This window comes from Oncorhynchus mykiss, chromosome 8, assembly GCF_013265735.2.
Source record: "Oncorhynchus mykiss isolate Arlee chromosome 8, USDA_OmykA_1.1, whole genome shotgun sequence".
Lineage (NCBI taxonomy): Eukaryota > Metazoa > Chordata > Actinopteri > Salmoniformes > Salmonidae > Oncorhynchus > Oncorhynchus mykiss.
In genome coordinates this window covers 50,816,188-50,833,913 of record NC_048572.1, presented here as the reverse complement: position 1 = coordinate 50,833,913, position 17,726 = coordinate 50,816,188, and positions in this window count along the sequence as shown.

Genomic DNA, 17,726 nt, shown 5'->3' with positions numbered 1-17,726 from the left:
TTAGTATTTGGTAGCATTGCCTTTACATTTTTTAACTTGGGTCAAATGTTTCAGGTAGCCTTCCACAATAAATTGGGTGAATTCTGGCCCATTCCTCCTGACAGAGCTGGTATAACTGAGTCAGGTTTGTAGGCTTCCTTGCTCGCAAACGCTTTTTCAGTTCTGCCCACAAATTCTCTATAGGATTGAGGTCAGGGCTTTGTGATGGCCACTCCAATACCTTGACTTTGTGGCCCTTAAGCCATTCTGCCACAACTTTGGAAGTATGCTTGGGGTCATTGTCCATTTGGAAGACCCATTTGCGACCAAGCTTTCACTTCCTGACTGATGTCTTGAGATGTTGCTTCAATATATCCACATCATTTTCCTTTCCTCATGATGTCATCGATTTTGTGAAGTGCACTAGTCCCTCCTGCAGCAAAGCACCCCCACAACATGATGCTGCCATGATGCTGCCACCCCCGTGCTTCACATTTGGGATGGTGTTCTTCGGCTTGCAAGCAACCCCCTTTTTCCTCAAAACATAACAATGGTCATTATGGCCAAACAGTTCTATTTATGTTTCATCAGACCAGAGGACATTTCTCCAAAAGTTCGATCTTGTGCAGTTGCAAACCGTAGTCTGGCTTTTTTTAATGGCGGTTTTGGAGAAGTGGCTTCTTCCTTACTGAGCGGCCTTTAAGGTTATGTTGATATAGGACTCGTTTTACTGTGGATAGAGATGCTTTTGTACCGGTTTCCTCCAGCATCTTCACAAGGTCCTTTGCTGTTGTTCTGGGATTGATTTGCACTTTTCGCACCAAAGTACGTTCATCTCTAGGAGACAGAATGCGTCTCCTTCCTGAGCGGTATGACGGCTGCGTGGTCCCATGGTGTTTATACTTGCGTACTATTGTTTGTACAGATGAACGTGGTACCTTCAGGCATTTAGAAATTGCTCCCAAGGATGAACCAGACTTTTGGAGGTCAAACATGTTTTTGGAGGTCTTGGCTGATTTCTTTTGATTTTCCCATGATGTCAAGCCAAGAAGCACTGAGTTTGAAGGTAGGCCATGAAATACATCCACAGGTACACCTCCATTTGACTCAAATTATGTCAATTAGCTTATCAGAAGCTTCTAAAGCCATGACATCATTTTCTGGAATTTTCCAAGCTGTTTAAAGGCACAGTCAACTTAGTGTATGTAGTGTTCTAACCAACTGGAATTGTGATATAGTGAATTATAAGTGAAATAATCTGTCTGTAATCAATTGTTGGAAAATTACTTGTGTCATGCACAAAGTAAATGTCCTAGCAGACTTGCCAAAACTATAGTTTGTTAACAAGAAATGTGTGGAGTGCTTGAAAAACAAGTTTTAATGACTCCAACCTACCTAAGGGTATGTAAAACTTCTGACTTCAACTGTAGTTCTCACACGGAGCAAGAGGGAGTTGATTTAAAGTCTCAGAGACCATTGGGTAAATCTTAGATAGCACTTGTGCAGAAGTCACTAATAGTCAAGTAATCTAGATTCATAAGACATTTTCTCCTGGGGGTAAAGGAGAGACTTGATTTTCTGATATTCTCTACTAACCACTGCTCATATTGAATTTAAAGAGGATGAGAGCTGAAGGGAGAAGGGATTATGCAATGCGATGGTACTTTATGGAGGTAGGGGGTATTTTTTGACTGTGTATAAGGGTGTTTTTCTGTAGTCTAATAGTGAGAAGCTTGTACATGTTATTTTGTGTTATTTATGCCAGACTTTTTAAAAATCTAATAAAAAAAAAATCTGAATTATCCATCCCATCTCTTCCCTTTGTTGTAATTCTAATTTAAGGGAAAGAGAAAATGGGTAGAAACCGAAGCAATTGACTTGAAAACACTGCAAATGACGCACTCCTTGTCCCCAAAATATGCAGTTGTTTAATTTGTAAGTAAATTGGATTGCTTTCCAAATTTGACAGAACCATTTTCAGTGAGGCAAGGTTTAGATTTCTAGTCAATAAAAAAAAAAAGAAGGTCCTAGTTATATTTGCATATCCAAATGGAAAGTAAAGTAATTAAAATCAAGGCTGAGTAAACAAACAAACAAACAGCTATGCCACCCATGTGTAGCATTTCATCAACAAGGCCCAAATGTACTTGAACAAACCCTTCATAATGCTCCTTGATTGTGGGGTTGCAACGTCCCCGGATCACCAACCTTTACACTGTGTTGTCTTTCAAAATGTTATTTACCAAGAGGGAACCAACGTCATTCAGTAGGGAGGCCATTTTTTTCTGTTGAAATATGTTAATTCAATGGTTGTTCACAACTGTCCAATTTTTGTAATCATGGTGTTTGATTGTGATTGTTCAGCATATAGGCCTATATCTGCCAATGTAGAGTTTTTAAACACACACAGAGACAGAGATGAGCATAGAAGGATGAAGGAAACACACACACACACACACACACTGAATGATTAGCTGAGGCTTTGGGCTGACAGGCCAGTGGGCCTTGGAGGAAACATGAGTTAGACTAATGTGTGTGTCTGTTTTACAAGTGGGCTGGTGAGGGGAGGCCGGGCTGCGGTGAAGAGGAAGAGTTTATGGAGAGGAGTCTCTCAGGAGAGGCATTAAAAATAATGTCTGACAATCCACAGGAAGGAATGAACTCGCCCTGGAAGTCCACCGAGACCAAACGAGAAATCTGTGTGTTCATTGTACAACAGCAGTTCCTCTATATGAAACAGCCCTGTTGTTAAAGCTGAGCCAAGCTCTACCGTGCTGGCCGGGTTAGTCATCCACCTCTGGAACCGTGCTGGAAAGAACAGTGTAAAAATAAAATATATGAGCCAACATAGTATGTTTCTGGTTGGCACGATAGTGTGAAAAGGGAACATGTGAGCTAAATGTATCCACACACAGGGATAGAGCAGTAACTGAACAGAGTGACTGATAACTGTATTTCATAAGAGAATATAAACATGTTCTCCTCATCATGCATATGACACGATACAAATCATCTAAGGTATTGGTTTTATTTATCGTTAATAGATTCAAGCCCCCTCAACAATACTTGACAATCATTTTAATGCACCCTTTAAATACTTTTTAAAGAATTCTATAGCTATCCTTGAGACCTACCCCAGCTAGCACATAAGGTTCTGGAACATTCTTAGCACATATAAGGAACTTGACAAAAAAACCATTTTATTGGTTACTTTAAGCTGCATTATGTAACTTTTTGGGCGACCAGACCATGTTCACATAGAATTGTAAGTTGTAGATCTGTCATTTTCATTGAAAGCGTGTCTAAGAAGCGGTATACATGTTCTATGTGCACTATTTCTATTTCTTAATTTCCATTTGTGTCTTTTACTTCAGTTTTATACACCAGCTTCAGGCAGCTGAAAATACAATATTTTTGGTTATGGAAAAGATGTCACAGCGGTTTCGATGGTACAGTGACTCTCTACACTATACAGTACTTGCTTTGTCACAAACAGAAATCAGGCAAATTATTCACATTCTTGCAACCAGGAAATGGCAGAGCGATTTCTGCATAGTGCATCTTTAACAGACTGTTTACTTAAATTTCAAACAAACGTTAGAGAACGTTAAAAACAATGTTCTTCTGTGTAAATGTCAGTACTTTCAGCACAACATTTCCTCATGGTTCTATTTAAAGTAATGTTCTCAAATTGTTTGGAGAAAGTTAAGAAAACTTTCCATAAAAACCACAAGACATTTTTAATAACTTTCAGAGAATGTTCTTAGCATATTATTTAAAAACGTACAGTCCTTTCATGGAACGTTAAGAACATTCCATAAAAAAACACAATAAAAAATTATTAACATTCAGAGAACGTGCTAAGATGTTATTCAAAAACATGTCCATTCTCAGCATCAATAAGACTCACTCTATCCTCTCTTGTTAAGTGTGTTCAGGTGTGTTGGCCGCGACCACTAATTGGCCACACCTGATCTTAATGAGTGTTTGTTTTCTTTTAAATGGGGTATGGTTGAATAGACTAGAACAAACATCTTTGTAGGTGCAAAAAACAGGCATGCTAGCTCCATCCTGGTAGCACTGGACTAAATCCTGGCTAGAGAACAGAAGATTGTAGGTTCGCTTCTCTCTGATACCGTGTCACAAAAAATAAACGTGTTTGCATGATTAATGCATGAAATAATGAATTTCCATGTGTCCTATCTGTACTAGGAGTTCCAAAAAGTTAACCTGAAATAAGCTAACAGTGTTATTAGAAGTCTTACTGAAACTTAACGTTTTAAGTAAGTTATTCAAAAACCTCAAAATAACCTATAATTTATATTCTCAGAGCCTTAAAATGTTCTCAGAACCTCCCTGCAACCTAAAAATAAAAAATGTCAGTTTTCTTATCAAAACTTTCAAAAAACTACAAGTCAGGAAACCTTTGGCTTTGTTCCCACAACCAATGTGCAACCAAAAACTAGTCTGGAGTGCCAGATGGGCAGGTTTTGCAGATGTGGGACTATTCCTGCAGCACCAGGCAAGCTCAATCAAGTGCAATGAAAGTACAAAAGTATTTTAAAAAAAATACTATTTGGTACCCAGGTCTGGTTTCAGGAGATTCAAAACCTGTCATGAAACCAGCTCAAACCACTAAGAACAGGGATGTTGTTCATCTGATGAACTACATCGTACTGACATGAAACCTCCCATATTTCCATCCAACAAAGCCAATTCGCTTGGCAGCTGATAGACATACTCAGACTAAATCACCTCATTGGCTTTGAAATATTGCTGGAGTATGATATTTTCAACATCTATACTTTCTCACATAGCTTAACAATGGATGCAATAAAGATTTCACATCGGGAGTGGCATCAATGCCCCCTGCTATGCCAGGAACACTAACAAAGGGCCAGTTCAGTTATTTATCTCAGTCTCTCATTGTTAGCTACCGAGCTAATGACAGAGATGAAAGACGGAGATACTGAAGAATTAAAGATCTACCGATCGCTGGTAATGCACACCACAAACAAAAAAACACCCTCCGGTGACCACCGGTGGGGGTTCTCCTCTGTTGTTTTGCCACGTACTTCTTCAACAGCTAGCATTATTGAAAAGCAGAGCCTGTGAATTTAGAATGAGAGTCTAGCTTCCCTTCCTGTAGTACAAAACCTGCTAGAGGCGTAAATCCATACACACACCAGGGCCCCTACGCAACGCCTGTGGAGCCTCTGCTACTTCTTCGGCTTCCTCTATGCAGTTCTGATCATTAGCATAATGTGGTATTATAATGCTATGCTAATCAGGTGCTGAGGAATATTCAGCCAGACCAGGGTGGGGATTTGAGGGAAACTTCCTTGAATCATTGAAAAGTACTCATTGTATGTTGTGCTATACTACTGATAAACAACAGTGGTATACTGTCATTCAAAGCCAGAGGCAGCCATTGTACAATATACAGTGTATAATAATCCATGCCGTTCTGTGCCCCATATACTGAATACAGTACTCTAATACTAAAGTACACAATCCAAATATAACCGGCAGAGGTTAATAACTTTATCATCCAGCTAACACAATGTCATCCCCATATTGCGTTATGTACCAAAACATCACCTCAAAATAGTATACAGACCTGTACCATCTCAATCGAGGTATTTGGGGAAAGAACTATGCATCGCAAGACAACATTCCTCAAATCATTGGCCTGGGACACAATGTGACGAATTGAACTGACAACATCATACATTGTGTTATTCATATTTCACATAGTAAACAAACGATTAGTTATCCTCATTTACTCGGCTGTGTCCGGGGACTCTTCAGGGGTGGGCAGATGCCTCGGGAACCTTTTTACAACATTTCTCAACGTTCTCCCTTCACTTAAATGAAACAGGCACTGACTAGCACATAATCAGGATGTCTAGAGACCGTTTGATAGAGCACAAATTACAGTGAAAAGCTGTAGGAATCAACGGTTTCGGGGTCTTCGGAGACTGTTTGGCTGGCAGGAGCTGCCATAGCTGGAGGACTTGTAATCTCACAGCCCCCTAAACATTGCAGCCAATTATTTAGTAGAAACAGGCACATCCCAGGACAACCCAGGGCCCTTGAACAGCACAGTGGAGTGGGTATAGTAATTATGTCTCAAAATCATAGGTAATTTGTCTCTTTTGAAAGTTATTTACTACACCATACAATTATCAAGTACTCTGACGCTATCGGTAGTCTATTTCACTGGTGATACTTGCTTTTGCAGTTGTCGAGCTTAGTGGCAAGTTCATAAGGAGTTTGTACCATAGATGGGGTTTGAACTAAACGACCCAAACACCCATGGTGAAAGTTTTTTTTTTACTATACCCTACCTCGGTAAGCTGTCTCTTGTATTAAGTTGGAATTCACTGAAGCATTGAGAAAGAGCACGTAGAGCTACTAAGTTAGCTCAGCGGTTAAGAGCGTTTGGTCAGTAACCGGAAGGTTGGCTCAGTGAAATGCTGGTTCCAGGCAGCAAGGTGGAAAAATCTGCAGTTCTGCACCTATGACGTTGATTAAGGCAGCCCGTACCTCTCGGATCCAGAGACGGCCACTGGCACGCTGGAGAAGTGTGCTCTTCATGGATGAATCCTGGTTTCAACTGTACCGGGCAGATGGTACATGACATTGTGTGGGGGAGCAGTTTGCTGATGTCAGAGTTGTGAATAGTGTGCCCCGTGGTGGTGGGGCAGGCATAAGCTACAGACAATGAACACAATTGCATTTGAATGCACAGAGATACCGTGATGAGATCCTGAGGCCCATTGTCTTGCCATTCATCCATTGCCATCACCTCATGCACGGCCCCATGTCACAAGGATCTATACACAATACCTGAAAGCTGAAAATGTCCCAGTTCTTCCATGGCCTGCATACTCACCAGACATGTCACCCATTGAGCATGTTTGGGATGCTCTGGATTGACGTGTATGGCAGCGTGTTCCTGTTACCACCAATATCCAGTAACTTTACACAGCCATTGTAGAGGAGTGGGACAACATTCCACAGGCCACAATCAACAGCCTGATCAACTCTATTTAAAAGAGATAAGGCTGCGTGAGGAAGATGGTGGTCACATCAGATACTGAATGGTTCTTATCCACAGCCCCTACTTTTTTTAAAAGGTATCTGTGACTAACAGATGCATGTCAGTTATGTGAAATCCATAGATTAGTGCCTAATGTATTTATTTAAAAATTGACTGATTACCTTAAACAGTTGAAGTTGAAAGATTACATACACTTTGGTTGGAGTCATTACAATTTGTTTTACAACCACTCCACACATTTCTTAACAAACTATAGTTGGCAAGACGGTTCAGACATCTACTTTGTATTTACAGACAGATTATTTCACTGTATCACAATTCCAGTGGGTCAGAAGTTTGCATACACTAATTTGACTGTGCATTTAAACAGCTTGGGAAATTATAGAAAATTATATCATGGCTTTAGAAGCTTCTGATAGGCTAATTGACATCATTTGAGTCAATTGCAGGTGTACCCGTGGATGCATTTCAAGGCCTACCTTCAAAGAAGCAATTTCCAAATACCTGAAGGTACCACGTCCCTCTGTACAAACAATAGTACACAAGTATAAACAATATGGGACCACGCCGCCGTCATACCGCTCAGGAAGGAGACGCGTTCTGTCTCCTAGAAATGAACATACATTTTAGCAAAAAGTGCAAATCCCAGAACAGCAGCAAAGGACCTTGTGAAAATGCTGGAGGAAACAGGTACAAAAGTATCTTTATCCATAGTAAAATTAGTCCTATATCGACATAACCTGAAAGGCCGCTCAGCAAGTAAGAAGCCACTGCTCCAAAACCGCCATAAAAAAAGCCAGACTACGGTTTGCAACTGCACATGGGGACAAAGATTGTACTTTTTGGAGAAATGTCCTCTGGTCTGATGAAACAAAAATTAAACTGTTTGGCCATAATGACCATCGTTATGTTTGTAGGAAAAAGGGGGAGGCTTGCAAGCTGAAGAACACCATCCCAACCGTGAAGAACAGGGTTGGCAGCATCATGTTGTGGGGGTGCTTTGCTGCAGGAGGGACTGGTGCACATGACAAAATAGACGGCATCATGAGGTAGTAAAATTATGTGTTGAAGCAATATCTCAAGACATCAGTCAGGAAGTTCAAGCTTGGTCACAAATGTGTCTTCCAAAAATGGACAATGACCCCAAGCATACTTCCAAAGTTGTGGCAGAATGGCTTAAGGACCACAAAGTCAAGGTATTGGAGTGGCCATCACAAAGCCCTAACCTCAATCCTATAGAACATTTTTAAACTGAAAAAGCGTTTGCAAGCAAGGAGGCCTACAAACCTGACTCAGTTATACCAGCTCTGTCTGTCACGCCCGTTGAATGAAGAGGACCAAGGTGCAGCGTGGTGAGCGTACATATTATTTTTATTAGAAAAGACGCCGAACAAAACAATTAACGCTACAAAACAAACCGTGACGCTAAAGGCTATGTGCCATAAACAAAGTCAACTTCCCACAAAGACTTGTGGGAAAAGGGCTACCTAAGTATGGTTCTCAATCAGAGACAACGATAGACAGCTGTCCCTGATTGAGAACCCTACCCAGCCAGAACACAGAAATACAAATAATAGAACATAGAATACCCACCCCAAATCACACCCTGACTAAACCAAATAGAGACATAAAAAGGATCTCTAAGGTCAGGGTGTGACACTGTCAGGAGGAATGGGCCAAAATCCACCCAACTTATTGTGGGAAGCTTGTGGAAGGCTACCCAAAATGTTTGACCCAAGTTAAACAATTTAAAGGCAATGCTACCAAATACTAATTGAGTGTATGTAAACTTCTGACCCACTGGGAAATAAAAGTTGAAATAAATTGTTCTCTACTATTATTCTAACATTTCACATTCTTAAATAATTATCAGAATTTTTACTAGAATTAAATGTCAGCAATTGTGAATTTGGCTAATTGTGTATTTGGCTAAGGTGTTTCTAAACTTCCGACTTCAACTGTATGAACTGTAACTCAGCAAATCTTTGAAATTGTTTTATGTTGCGTTCATATTTTTGTTCGGTGTAATAAAGCAGTGATAGTTTAGCATATGCCCGACTTGATTCCATTCCAACCTGAAGTCCAATTTGTGGTAATGGGAAGAAAGGTCAACGGAATGTCAATGTGACCGACTGTGGTTTGAACCAGGGTCTCCTTCATTTCCCTCTGAGCTCAAGCCTTTAGTTTGGAGAGCTGATGCAAGTTTTCAGGTCTGGGGCAAGGTTACTCATCACACAAACGTGTTTCAGCAACCCACCTTATTGTATCATTATCATGATCTCCAATTTGCCACAGAAGACTGATCATTTGGGACCATTTCTGGCTGAATTGTTCAATGGGACCCAGGTACCTGTAAATGTCCAAAAGTTTTAAAGGGTTGCTCATTAGATTTGGGATCCTATTGTGAGCCTGGTTAGTCTCCCCCCAAACACAACCCAGATGCCCTTGCACAACCTAATGACAGCATAAATCAATTGTACAGCGCCTTCACTCGTAATCTGTCCACAAATTCATGGGCCCCCATCCCATTTTAATTCCGTCCCTGCCGGTGCGGTGCACCCTAACTCAAATTGCGCCACTATAGGACTTGAAACTCGATAGAAAGGCGGAAATTGAGGCACATTCCTTTGAAAGCGAAACGTCTCTTTATTCCTTGGAGGTTGATGTGTCTGCAGTAAGCATGCACAGTTTGCAGATGATGATGATGATGAAAGGGGTTTCAAGTCTGGCTGAAGATGAAAGAGATGACTTTGCTTCTCTCCAGACTCATTATTCTCAATTTAGGTGTCTTTCCGCAGAGTACTTCTCTCCTCCCCTCCTTTTCCCTCTTTCCTCCCTCCTTCACTGTCAGATCCCTCGCTCCGGCTGAATGAATGAAGTCGTCTTCACTTAGGGGTCCGCTAATAGGATCAGAATGATGCCCAAATGATTTTGCCAGACAAATTGAGACAAATGTACAGACATTTGGTAGAAGGATGGTAGACATGCTGCTTTGATGAGAACGGGTAGATAATTAATTAGAAGGTGGGTTCTTCATGATTGAAAAACATACATTTTGAAACATGAATGCAAAGAAAGTTGTTGGTTTTATCCTTGGCTCGTTGATTTCGATGCCCCAGCAACTAACAGGAACCTGTATTTACATCAATGATTTCAGCACGATCACAAATCTAGAGAGGTGTATCTCGCTCTGTCCTTCGAGGCACATTTCATGACCGACAATTTAAGCTGTGCCTCGATTAATTGGCTCCCATTTGGGCCGGCCCTCCAACAGGACTGTAACCGTATGCTAATTCCGCAACTAAAAGCAAGTGAAATACATCAGCCAGGCTTAACTATATGGACGTTTTATTAGTGCTTAGGCAGATGGGTAATGACCCTCGACAATAATAAAATATGTTTTATTATGTCCCAAATCTTACCCCTTAGAACCATGGGTATACAGTGTGTGGTAAAGGTGAGACACTTGCGAGTACTTGCATGTGTTACATCTCTTCTTGATTCCATGTGTTCTTATAGAAAGTGAGAAGATAAGGCAATGTCATTTCACCATTCCCTGAGTTACTTGTCCCTATCTACCGATTCAATTAAACCCAACAAAGAGGTCCTCAAAGAATGATTTCCGGGCTTCACATTTTGCAGTCAGATGCAATCAGTGCAATTGCTGCAAAAATGTGTAAATTGCCCATTGCCACTAAAGCCCTAATATTCAGTATAAAAGCCTAAAATGCAGAGGCACTTTTCATTTGCTCTTGTCGCCAAAGACAGAATATGTTTGCAATTAGTGTATGTCAAAGATGGAATCAAAACAGTAATTAAAATTGACACCAGAACGGCACATAGAAAATGTGCAGCATTGTTTTTCTGACAGTGTGGCATAAACATTGCCTGGCATTGTCGTTTGTCTTTATTATCGCTGTTCTGAACAATATAACACATTACCGTATCTCCCCAAACTACAACAAATCCCCAAATGTTCTGAATGTAACATTCAAAAGTTTGAATTACTCAGCTCTTAGCGTACTGTATTAGCCAGCATTTGCCACAGATGGCGATTGCTGTGTTAGCTAAATAAAGGATAGCTCAACCAAATTACAAATGTACATATGTGTTTCCTTTCCAAATAGACAGAACATTTTTGTAACGTGGATGAACTATCCCTTTAAATCAACCAGCATGTGTTATCGTATTCCTATTTTCCCTTATATCCATGCTAGTGGAATGATTATCATAGACTCGTGTTTGGAGGTGGTCAAGTGGCTTGTTGAGGTCATCCGATTAATCCCTTGTTGAAAATGAAACTCTCCTTCAAAATGGAAGGAATTAATAGACATCCCCTCAACAGCTCTTTTCTCCATTATCCTTCAATGTCAAGAAGGCCTACAGAGGTGGTGGAGTGCTAGGCACAGTATGATAGGCACAGAGACTCATTATTACCAAAAAACTCTTCAACTCTATATCGAGACTCTATACAGCACTGAAAAAGAATGACTCAGTCGCAGTCTAAATTAAATGTGACACCTGTGTATTGATTGAATCTGAGGACATAACCACACAAAATGGCATCTCTTTGTAATTTTGGGGGGAGAATTAACAACTTTTCCGAGTAGAGTTCCTCACTCCCAGACTATGTTCAAATTGGATTGGCTTTTTCAGTCATTTCAGATGTGGCACTGATACCACCTTATTCACCCATATATACTAAGTGTATACTGCATGTTCCTCCCTTTTCCATCTTCAAACTATTGTAAGTAGCCATAACGGAATGGCACCGTCAAAAGATGAATGTGGTGGTGTGTGGTCATGTGACTAGAGCCCCTGACCCCAGCACACGCACCGTATATGCCAGAGTTATCATGGGCTGGAATCTGACTCACTACCCTTCTGACTCAAACTCCTTCATATCTGCCTCACACTATCCTATCTGATCAATAAAAATAAAATAAAAACACAAAATCACATGAGATTCATCTTTATGGTGTCATCTACGTCTCTGCCTAACTATAAAATGTGAGGGTCCATAAACGTAAAGGATTGGTTTACTCCACAAAACTTTTATCGCCCTTTCTTAAAAAGAAACACTGGGTCCTGATGTTGATCCTTACAGTTTAACTTGAGAGTGCTTTTTGAAACTGTGCTCTGCTTTCCATTTCTTAACGCATTAATATCGCAATTATCCGTAATGAATCTGCCAAGATAATGTAACAGAGGAAGATTTATGACAGTCCAACAAAAGACCGGTGCAATGATTGAGTCATTTCTGAGACTGGGGAAAGACAGACATTACAAGACAGACTCTCCTTTCTACTGCGGCCCCTTTTTCCACCTCTCATTTCAGAAGGGAATACCTTTAAGCCATCACGTTCAGATAGGTCCAATTATCGCCATCATTTATCCCCATTATGCTTCAATCACAGCCTCACATCATCCCATTGCAGAAAACAGCTGTGGAGATTGCAGGGCCACTTGGAAAATATTTATTTTGTTGGATAAAGACAGTTAATTAACCTTTTGATGTATACCAACACGTGGGTTTGATCATTCTACAGCGGTCCCTGCAGTGTAAACTCAAACCGGTGTGATTTGGAACGCTTATTTAGAATGTCCATTTTAGATTGACGCAACAGTCATTCTTTGAGCTGGCAACACAGTTTTTTTCACAGAAACATTTCGCACAAACGCAGTCCTTACAACGTTATGTCCTGAATGTGACAAGTTTATGTTTGAAATGCAATGTTCAGACAGCGACAGGTGTGTCGTCCACCATCATTCAAGTCTCTTCATTCACTTCCGCAAGTTTACTCAAAAGATGAGTGAACCATCCCTCGCTTCATTTTGTTATAACATCTTTGGTCGGACAGATGTTTGCGTGACACTTAGAAGGCATTGTATAATGTCAACAAACATGGCGCCACACATAGCTGGCAAATAGCTTAGCATTAGCTTATCATAATCAGTACAACTTTCAAATAAGCATTTTCTGTGTCCATTACAATCTATAAAAGAATCGGAATGCATGATTTGTCACCAGTACCTGATTTAAAAAAAATAAAACAGTAACTACATTATGCTTCATACATACATGTACATACTGTACATATGGTATGCTACAGTAGAAACGACATCCCGATATACAGAAAATAAGGCACTTACTTTGGTTAGAACACACGTCCAAAGTTATTATTTGTAAGAAAAACAACAATGAAGGCAATGCAAGCACCAGTCAGAAAATGTACCAGGGGGAAAAGTTTGTGTTAGAATGCTCAAATATCTGCATACTTGATTTGGGGAAACACTGGGGAGGTGCTTGGGCTCTTATGGAAAAGAGAAGTTTGTCCGGCTCAGTAAAGCCTCAAACATAAATTGTCTGCAACAGTGAAATGGGGTACTTCTTTGTGAATCAATGAGGAGGCGGAACACACCTCAATTCAAACTGTTGTAAGAAAATAAAAACGTATTCAGAAAATCATTTCAAATTGACAAGTTGAAATATAGCCGATAGATAATTAGCAGGCAGTGTACGTCTTGGTTTGACAATCACATTTTGGGATAGTGATTGCATTCTGACATCACACACATAAAAAAACTCAAAACAAACTCAGGATGGGGGCGACCGTTAGAGATATTTGGAACTCACGCTTGAAAAGTTTAATCATGCCTGTATGATGCATTTAGCATCATACAGAGATGAGTTCTGTATTTTAAAAGTTACATATTTTGAAAATGTTATTGCTGACATTCAAAACATGTTTGGGACTATGTCAACAATGGACTAATGAAACAAATACCAAAATATTTTTTTGGGTGGACTTTTCCTTTAATTGGCACTTACTATAGTCTTTTGTTTGAGATGGGAGAACATGTTTTTTATTAAGTTGAACATGTGCTCGTCATGACAGAATGTTACACGACCCAAAAGGGACTGATTTCGTGGAACTACCCATATCTCCCCACTCCCCGCAACAAAAGAGCACCGGTATTGGAATATATATTATGTTAATCTTTCATTAGCGCTGATAAGGTAGCTCTGCATGTACTGTAGGAACACATTCATATACATTGTCCTTGCATGGTAAAGTGCATATTAAGTATGTAGTTTTAGCCCTTGGGCCAAAGTGGGCATTTGTTCTCTGCATACCGTTTATGATTTATTTCTCAATTCACCCAGATCGGACTGTGACTAAATCATTTTTCCTCTGTTAGCCCTTGAACTCTTAAGTTTTTCCCCCTCAAGTCATAATGTATTCATGCATCTGTTACCTGATAGACAAAGTATTCCATTGGCATTCATAGCTGGACCTTGAAACAGAGAAGTGGTTGGGTATCTCTCAAGGAGCAGAAGCATTGAAGAGGTTTACACTTAATAGGACTTACTGTATATGTCAGTGGTGGTTCCCTGGGTCTGAACCACGCCCTGTGCAACTGGGTCCTGGACTTCCTGACAGGCCTCTCCCAAGTGGTGAAGGTAGGAAACAACACCTCCACTACACTGATCCTTAACACAAGGGGCCCCACAGCCCACTCCTGTACTCCCTGTTCAACAATGACTGCGTGGCAACGCACGCCTCTAACTCAATCATCAAGTTTGCAGATGACACAACAGTAGTAGGCCTGACTACCAACAATGAATAGACAGCCTACAGGGAGGAGGTGATGGTCCTCGGCGTGTGGTGTCAGGAAAATAACTACCTGCCCTCCAGGACACCTACAGCACCCGATGTCACAGGAAGGCCAAAAAGATCATCAAGGACAACAACCACCCGAGCCACTGCCTGTTCACCTTGTTAACATCTAGAAGGCGAGGTCAGTACAGGTGCATCAAAGCTCAGACAGAGAGACTTAAAAACAGCTTCTAACTCAAGGCCATCAGACTGTTAAACAGCCATCACTTGCTGGCTACCACACGGTTACTCTGCACCTTAGAGGCTGCTGCCCTATGTACATAGACATGGACTCACTGGTCACTTTAATAATGGAACACTAGTCACTTTAATAATGTTTATATACTGCTTTACTCATTTCACATGTCTATACTGTATTCTACGGTATTTAAATCAATGCCACTCCAACATTGCTCGTCCTAATATTTATATATTTCTTAATTCCATTCTTTTACTTTTAGTTGTGTACATTGTTGTGAATTGTTAGATACTACTGCACTGTTGGAGCTAGGAACACAAGCATTTCGCTACACCCGCAATAACATCTGCTAAAAAATGTGTATGCGATCAATACAATTTGATGTAACTTGGTTCAGTAGATAAGAAATGCATTGAATAAATACTGCTTTTAACAAGCTGCTTGGACTGACCGATGTTGATTATTTTAAAAGTGAGACTTTGCTGCCATCTGCTGGTATATCCGTGAGACACACGCCAAGTGCTCTGTTGGAATTGGGAGGGTGTGACCAGAGAATACAGCTTCTGCATAATAATATACGTCAGTGTATCTAATTCGTCCATAATGTTATTAACATGTATCAAACATATTTGATACAGTGTATCAAAGTGTAACAAAGATTGCAATTGCAACTGATTAACTAATTGATTGATTATGTTCTTCTTGTCTCAAGCCTAAACTAAAGTGGGGCAAGTGTCTGCCTGAAAGCTAATGTATCATTCATAGGTTCAGCATGTCAAGTTGATGCAAATGACCCTCTCTGGGCAGGTTGAATCACATAGACTAAAGTTAATCAGAAGCCGGGGGAATATACTGTGGGTGTTTGGGGCATTTTATATTCAAACCAATAAATACATGGTATAAGCAAATCAAACCGATTCAGACCTGGGCAGAACATTTTTGTATTTTGTGGTTTATTTGAAAATACCAACTTTTCAAACACCCAAGGTAGTAGAATAAAAGCAATTATTTTCTTTGATATTCAAATACAAGTCTCAGAAAAACGAATCATACTTGAAAGCATTTTGAATACCTCTCAGAATACTCAATTACATTTGAAGATATTTGAAGATGTGCAAGTCATTTCAAAACAAAAACGTTCATTTGATTGCTGCCAAATATTTGAGGAAGAACCAACTACGGCAGTTAGTGTAGTTAGTCTAAATATATGCTCATCAGCACAGTGTGCTCTTAGAAATTGAGAGTGGTGGATCTAGAAATAAATACGAGGGACATGGAATCTCCTCAAAATTTGAGTAGACCACTTTTGCAGCTTCATGACTAACACGTATATTTTCATAATAAGTGAGACATAAAGTAATACACTAACACAAAATCGAATCACATGCGCCGAATACAATGGCTGTAGACTTTACCATGAATGCTTGCTTACGAGCCCTTCCGTTGATTTGACATCAAGTTCGTATATATACGTAGTAACTTTGTGATTATTACAATTGCAACATTGTTGTCACATAGGACTTTGGAAATTGCTTTTTAATATTGGAGTTATTAAATAAGTGGAATAAGGAACTCTCACTATTCCTCTTGTGTACAGCAGTTCCAGAAACTCTCAGGTCATTACTATTCAATTAAAATGCAATTACCAAAGTTTTATGTAAAAACATGCTAATAAAATGTTGCTCCAAAAGCAAAGTTTTATTACAAAGAAACAGGAAAAGTTTAATGTTATGTATTACTGAGAATGCTAACAATGACAAAATATGCAAATTAAGTGTCGAAAGGAATCTAAATGTCCCAAAACAGGCTTCTTTAATCAACTACAGGCAAGGTAGGTATTTTGTTTTTATGTTTTATTTCTTACATCGTTAGCCCAGAAAATTTTAAGTGTTATTACATAGCGCCGGAAATAACTTTTGGATATCAGAGCGACATCTACTTACCTGCACTACGACCAGGAATACGACTTTCTCGAAGCAGATCCTTTGTCCGAACCACCCAGGACATTTCAACTGATTCCAGAGGCTGACCCAAAACAACGCCACAAGAGAAGAGGCAGACAGAGCGGTCTTCTGGTCAGACTTCGAAGGCGCCCACACCACCCCCCGCTTCCGAGCATTTTACTCAATAATGTCTAGTGTCTAGACAACAAGGCAGACGAAATTGAGTTGAAACTGGTGTTTTGCGGGTACTATTTAATGAAGCTGCCAGTTGAGGACTTGTGAGGTTTCTGTTCCTCAAACTAGACACACCTCCTATCTATAGAACACAAATTGTTTCTTTAAGGCCTGGTTACCCCTAAAACTTGTGTTTACTTCAAACGCTTTTACAAGGCTTACATTAACCTCACGTGTAAAAAATTGCTGCTCAACTAGCATCCCACTTCCATGCAACAATAATTGTTCCCACCCTTAATCACTTATGGCTTATTTTAACTGATAGGGCTTTAACAGAGGATTCTAACCCCTATAAATCACACATACGTATCACTCATTGCATGCACTTATAAAATATTTATCTGATTTGGTTCTTTTAGATGATGTGGGTCAAAACACACCCATCAATATGCAGTCAATCAGGGGATCAAGAGCTAACTCCCGAAATGGGTTGCGTGCCTCCCTCACTTTTTCTCCAGGATCAACACACAGTTGATGAGTATCTTTGGCGAAGACCAAACCATCCTGTGTCACAGCCCCATGTGTTAGCAGTTGTTGTTATTCTTCAACAACACAGACCCCAAAGCAAATCAGGAGGAGAAATATGTATTTATTTAAAGAGAACAAATCATAGTTGTTACGCTTGAAAGTGGATGCTTGTTCTT